Source organism: Diabrotica undecimpunctata, unplaced genomic scaffold, assembly GCF_040954645.1.
Source record: "Diabrotica undecimpunctata isolate CICGRU unplaced genomic scaffold, icDiaUnde3 ctg00003076.1, whole genome shotgun sequence".
NCBI classification, from domain to species: domain Eukaryota; kingdom Metazoa; phylum Arthropoda; class Insecta; order Coleoptera; family Chrysomelidae; genus Diabrotica; species Diabrotica undecimpunctata.
In genome coordinates, this window is record NW_027314276.1 from 10321 (window position 1) to 16362 (window position 6042).

General features: G+C 31.4%; 1 pseudogene; it reads right to left on the reverse strand.

Annotated features, from left to right (window-relative positions):
* Positions 1-343: 343 nt before the first annotated feature.
* LOC140432164 (nitric oxide-associated protein 1-like) lies at positions 344-5470 on the reverse strand (annotated as a pseudogene).
* Positions 5471-6042: the final 572 nt, after the last annotated feature.

The following is a 6042-nucleotide window of genomic DNA, read 5'->3' on the forward strand; positions in this document are numbered from 1 at the left end:
AATGGAATTTAATTCAATTATACATAAGTAATATGTAAAAATTGACATTTAAACGATACGGAATCAAATTTAGTGTTTTTCCTTTGGCCAAAGTGTATTGGCAGCCTTATAAATTCATACATTCACATTGCGTCTTTCTTATAATTTATAACTGTTGCGGATATTTTGTTAAACTAGTGTCATAACCTATAGTTAAATCGTTCTGTTGAACATATATTGACGTTACCGGCATTCGATAGTACTACGTCCATGTAACGGAGAGCCTTCGAGTAATTCCAGTAACGATAAATGGTTTTCCTTTTGACAGTCCAGGCCATTTACTTAATCGATTTCCTTCGTCTATTTGGTACTTTAAATAATTCACTTCCCAGACAGTCATCGTCTGTTTTTTTTCTGCGTTGTCCAAATTGCATATCGTTATAGGCAATTCATTTGACCTGAATACTGTTCATCTACAAAATACTCAATTATCGAAACCGAGCTAATCAGGAACAAATAGGAAACATAAATTAAAATTATTTTTAAACAACTCTAATAAACATCAGAGTGAATAGCTCTAAAGATGAACATTAACTGAACAAATATTTTTGCAGGACAGTCTATTAACTATTTCAATTCCTAACTATTCCATTTAAGATTTCTAAAAGGAACAGAACTGGAAGGGGCAGCTATAACACAATCAATCTCATAAGTGATTCGAATTGTTACACAATTATGTACAATAAAACCTATATCTTATGAATACTTACTTGACAGAATCAGGACCTTCTAGATAGTCCAATCTAGCTAATCCAGCTATAAACAAACTAGTGCCTGGCTTGACACAAAATGTCTCTGGTCGTATTAATTCTTTAGGGAGAGTTAAAATCAGCTCATCTAACGTTAACAAATCCAAAATTTGATCTGGATGAACTACTCCCGGAGTGTCATAACACCATCGACCCAATGCATAATCTGGATGATTTTCATCAACTCCCATTGTTGTTCTTCCAGAATTGTTCCGTTGAGGTTGTGCTGAAAAAGCATCCGCTTTTTCCGGTTGTTTGGTGTGTTTTGAGAATGTCTGTTCAATTCTTCCAAAAAGCGGATAAAAAAAGTTTAGCTAGAACATAACTTTTATTCGTTTATTACACACATTTTTACACATATTATTATATGTGTTTTACCAAAAATTTAAGGAAACACCTACACTTCTTAACAATTTTTGTCCGTCCCTAATAAGGATTATTTGACTATCAAATTATCAATTTTTGGATTATGTACATATAGCTATTCATTTACTTGATTTGAGTAGTTATTTCTTATTTTATTTGGTTTAGCTTAGATTACTATAATTGAGGGTTGATTTACCTAATCCAATGTCACTTCCACTTTCTTTCGTTTTCTTCTTCTCTTGGTGCTACAACCTATTTGGGGTTTTGATCTGCTTATCAATATTTTTTTACAATCTATCCTTTTACATGTTCTATTATATTGCATATTCTTTTTTTCTCTTCTTCATAAATTTTAGTGGCTGATACTTAATACGGGAGTTACACTGGTCTCTGGATAGTTTTGTTAAGAGACTTGCCTTTCCATACCCAAGTTTGTCTTTGTCCTATGGTTATCTTATGAGTCGAAATATTGAGCTAGACATGTCATAGTGTGGCCAGAGCACAAGCTTTTAAACAAGAAAGGAGAGAGAATTCATGACTTCTAGTGAGCAATACGCCCCCAGTCTATAATATTCTTCCATTCTGTCACCTATTTTATTCTCATGTCTTTAAGATTCATGCAATGGACCACATGCAATGTCCACACAAATGTAATCATTGTACTCACACATAAAAAGAAGATATAACAAACCTTGGGAAAACTAACAACTCATTAACTTGTTATCACATGTATACAAACTTTTCATGAGGAATATTACCAACGACAAATTCCAAGCTAGATCGAACCACGCGAGCAGGCCAAGATATTATACCAATGTACTCGCACTAATATTTTGTAGACTATATAGACATTTAGAAAGTGTTTGATACAGTCCTACCAACATAAGGATGCTTGAAGCTTTAGCAGACTGTAGAATAAACCACTGATAAACTACAATAATCAACTACAAACTACAATTAATCTATTTGGGGTTGCTCATCTCATCTTAAACGGGCATTTATAGCTCAAAAGAAAGTTTTAAGAAGTATGTATGGTGTTCCATTTTCAGATAGTTTGCAAGCCACTATTTAAGAAGTCCTAATATTTTAACACTACCTAGCCTTTTAATTTTCCAATTAATATTGCACATTGAGGAAAACAAGCTCAAGTTTGACAGAAATGAGGATATTCACTCACATGATACTAGAGGAAAATCAAATTTTCGACAAACTTTCTCTAGATTAGGTGTATCCCAACATACACCTTAATATATTGGAATAAAATGTTACAATATATATGTCAATATATTAACTCTCAGTAATTCTTCAAACAAAGGTTTTTTGCCAAACACATTCTACAGTGTTAATGGATTTTTAAATTTTTTGCCAACAATAGTTATAAGTTTGTATTTGTAACTTTTATTTCTTATTTATTTTATTATAATCACTGTTTTTATTTTAATCATGTGTACTTTTACTATATATTGTACTCTTTTGTACTAAAAATTTTGACTAGTCCGATAAGATTTATACACTTTTTTGTAAGAATTGTGTAAACTTTGTGGATGAATAAATTCTATCTATCTATCTATCTATCAAATATATCTATAAAAACATTACAGGAAGTGTTAGGTTCAATGAAGATACTAAGAAATTTCGAATTGAAAAAGGAATATGTCAAGGAGACACTATCTTCCCTAAAGTATTTACCACATAGTACTCGAATGTATATGCAAACAGATAAATTGGAAATTACCTAGGCATAAATATCAATATCAATGTTATGTTAACAAATTTGAAATCTGCTGATGACATAGGTCCTAATACAGATTGTATCGATAACGTCAAGAAAATGTTGGAAAAGACGAGACGAGAGCCGCGCGATAAACAGGCTTAAAGATAAATTTCTCAAAAATACAATCAATGGCAAACTTGGTTCTCAGCGAAAGTATCAATATTGATGGAACTCATATAGGAGAAGAGTGCTTCTTATAAATATCTACGTCATGAACTATGTATTAGTAGATATAATCAAACATACAAACTCTACCGGAGAATACAACTGACATGAGACTCTTTTGGGCAACCTGTGAAACACACTGAAATCAGATCTTCTCATGTCTTAAACGAAAGGTTTTCAATCAATGTGTCCTGCCTATCCTCACATATGGGTGCAGAAATAAAAATATGATTTAGTTAAACAGTTAATTAAATATGAAACAAACAATATGCAATGGGAACAATCAAATACAGAAATCCGAAGAAGAAGGCAGAGTACAAGATGCTGTGAAAAAAATAACAACCATAAAATAGAATTGTTGCGTGAATGGACAATAATAAGCTGACTAGAAGAATTATCGAATGGAGGACCCAGTGAAAATGCTATTAGAAATAGGGGGCTCCCTCCAACAAGACGAACTGATGATTTACTAAGTATACAAGGTGCACAGGGAAAGCATTCAAAAGAAGACTTACGTCCAGTGTTGCTTTTTTGTGACTCTTACAAATCTAAAGGTTTCTTCTCTGTATTAGTTTGTCTACTTTATGATTCATTTTAATTCTCCAGAGTGTCCATTGTAATAGGTTGATCCAAATACCTCTCTTAAACAGTTGGTTCCAACATGGTTTTCATCAAAAAAATTCATCAATATTTGAAAAGATCCTTTATGAATATAGCCTATAAAAACCTAACTGATAAAGTTTTCTAAAGATAGATTGAGAAAATATACTGCTTGCAAAGCGTCCAACAAACTTTTAAAAAACTAATTAAATGGACTGAATACCTGCTGTTTCAAAACATTGCTACCCTGTAAAATTCATTTTAATATTGGAAAATATAACCTATGTGGCATTTTATTAACATATCATTTATTAACAATATCCTTGAAAATTCTTTTTGGGCACTAGATTTAAAAAACTAATGAGGTTTAAGATAGATGATATGTTATAAGGAACATATGTTTCACAGTATTACTATTGCTATAGCACCAGAGAACTTGAAACTAATTAAAAAATTATAGCAAGTAATTGAAAAGATGATCATAAACTTCCTATCCAGAAAACACTTTAATATAGAAGAGGGGGAAATTGAAAATTATTGCGGAGACTATTACCAAATATCTCTGACACCAGAAGCAAAATACTCATGTCAAAAGGAATGAAAACTAGGCGTCAACTGGTAATCACAAAAGTCACATTAAGTAAACAGAGATATAGGATAACTATGGAAAAAATCTTTTTTTTGTATTTGTGTTTATTTTAAGTCTATTGTAAAATGTTTATTTAATGTTTTAACATTCAAAAGGGCCATAGCCTAGTTTATTCTTACCTATAAGTGTGGCATTCTCTGCTACATTATCTGCTTTAAGTTGTTCTCTTCTTCTGTTTTCTTCCACAAAAGTAGATTTATTCATTTGAGTGAGTCGTAAGTTTCTCAAATACAAACGATGTGCTGACAAACTTTAATATTGGAAAACTTTAGAAGATTCAGAGTTGTTCCGGGCCACTGACTTGTGGTCGCTCTTTGTATTAAGTCGAGCAGCTTGAATTTTGCTGTAATCTGATCCAAGAAGTGCATTAGAATAAACTAGATTTGCCGACATTTGTACATCCTACTAAATAGACATCTCCTAGAAAATACAAAATAATAAGAAAAAAGGTTTCAATAGGCGGGTACTGTAGACTAGAGTGAAGCTTTATATTAATCAACAAAATTGCTGTGTTTATATTTCTCTTTACAATTTCATAATATTTTCAATCAAATTTCTATTCAACAGCAGTTTTTGTAGGTGTATCTTTTTTAATCTGTTTTTCATGCTCTATCACAATTCGTTAGTAAGATCGTTTTTTTACATTTCCTGTACAAAAAATTATTAAAGATGAAAAGGTGAAGCAACATGCCCAATATTTTTCTATGTGATTAAATTCATTTTTCTATTAATAGTTTAAGTATAAGTTTTTTCTAATACTACAAGTAATACATAATTATTGTATCAGATAAAATTGCCAATAGAAAAAAATATCTTGAACAACTAAAAACCACACCTTACACTTTCCATAAAGAATGCAGAGATTGTTATTAAATCTTCTATCCCATATCCTGTTTTGGCAGATATGAGAGAAACATCTAGGTATTTTGGAAGTACCAAATCCATTCAATTTCATATAATCCAAGACTTTCTGTTTAATATTTGGTATGAATTTGACATCATCTTTTGGGTATCAAATCTATTTTGTTCCCTACTACAAAAATTGGGGTATTTGGTCCAAAAATATCAGCAATTCCGGGCCATATAGAACAAGGAAACATCTGTAAGATCTACCATCAGGATCACCAAAACACATTTTTATCTGCCAATAACCATCAGTACTTTTGGATAGATCATCTGCAGAGAACTCTCACTTGAAGTGCTATGTTGTGTTCTTTGAGGAAAAAGCATCTTTGGCATATAATAGCTTCCAAACAGCTGCCCCTGGTTTATGAGCATTCTTAAAAATTTCTGAAGGAATATAACCAGGAATTAGCTGTGTCCTAAAACATACATTCAATAAAATTTACTTATAGAATAATACTATGTGATACAGCTAGGATAGACCAAAATTAATTTGTTTAAACTCAAATTTCAAGTTTTAGGTAAATATTAAGGAACTCTGTTAACTAACTTATCCAAGTAAATAAGCCCAGGGAAACTACCTATCCTCCTATCCCAAGGTACTTTATTATTATTAAAAAGAGCCTATATGGAAACTAGAGAATTACCTTATTCTTTTTTTAAACAAATGAAAATAAATGATTATCTATACAAAATAATCAAGAACAGATTTAATTTCTAATATATCATATATCTATAAGATTTTCTTACTTTACAATGAAGGAATGCACCACATCCTCCACTCTGAGATAGCGCGT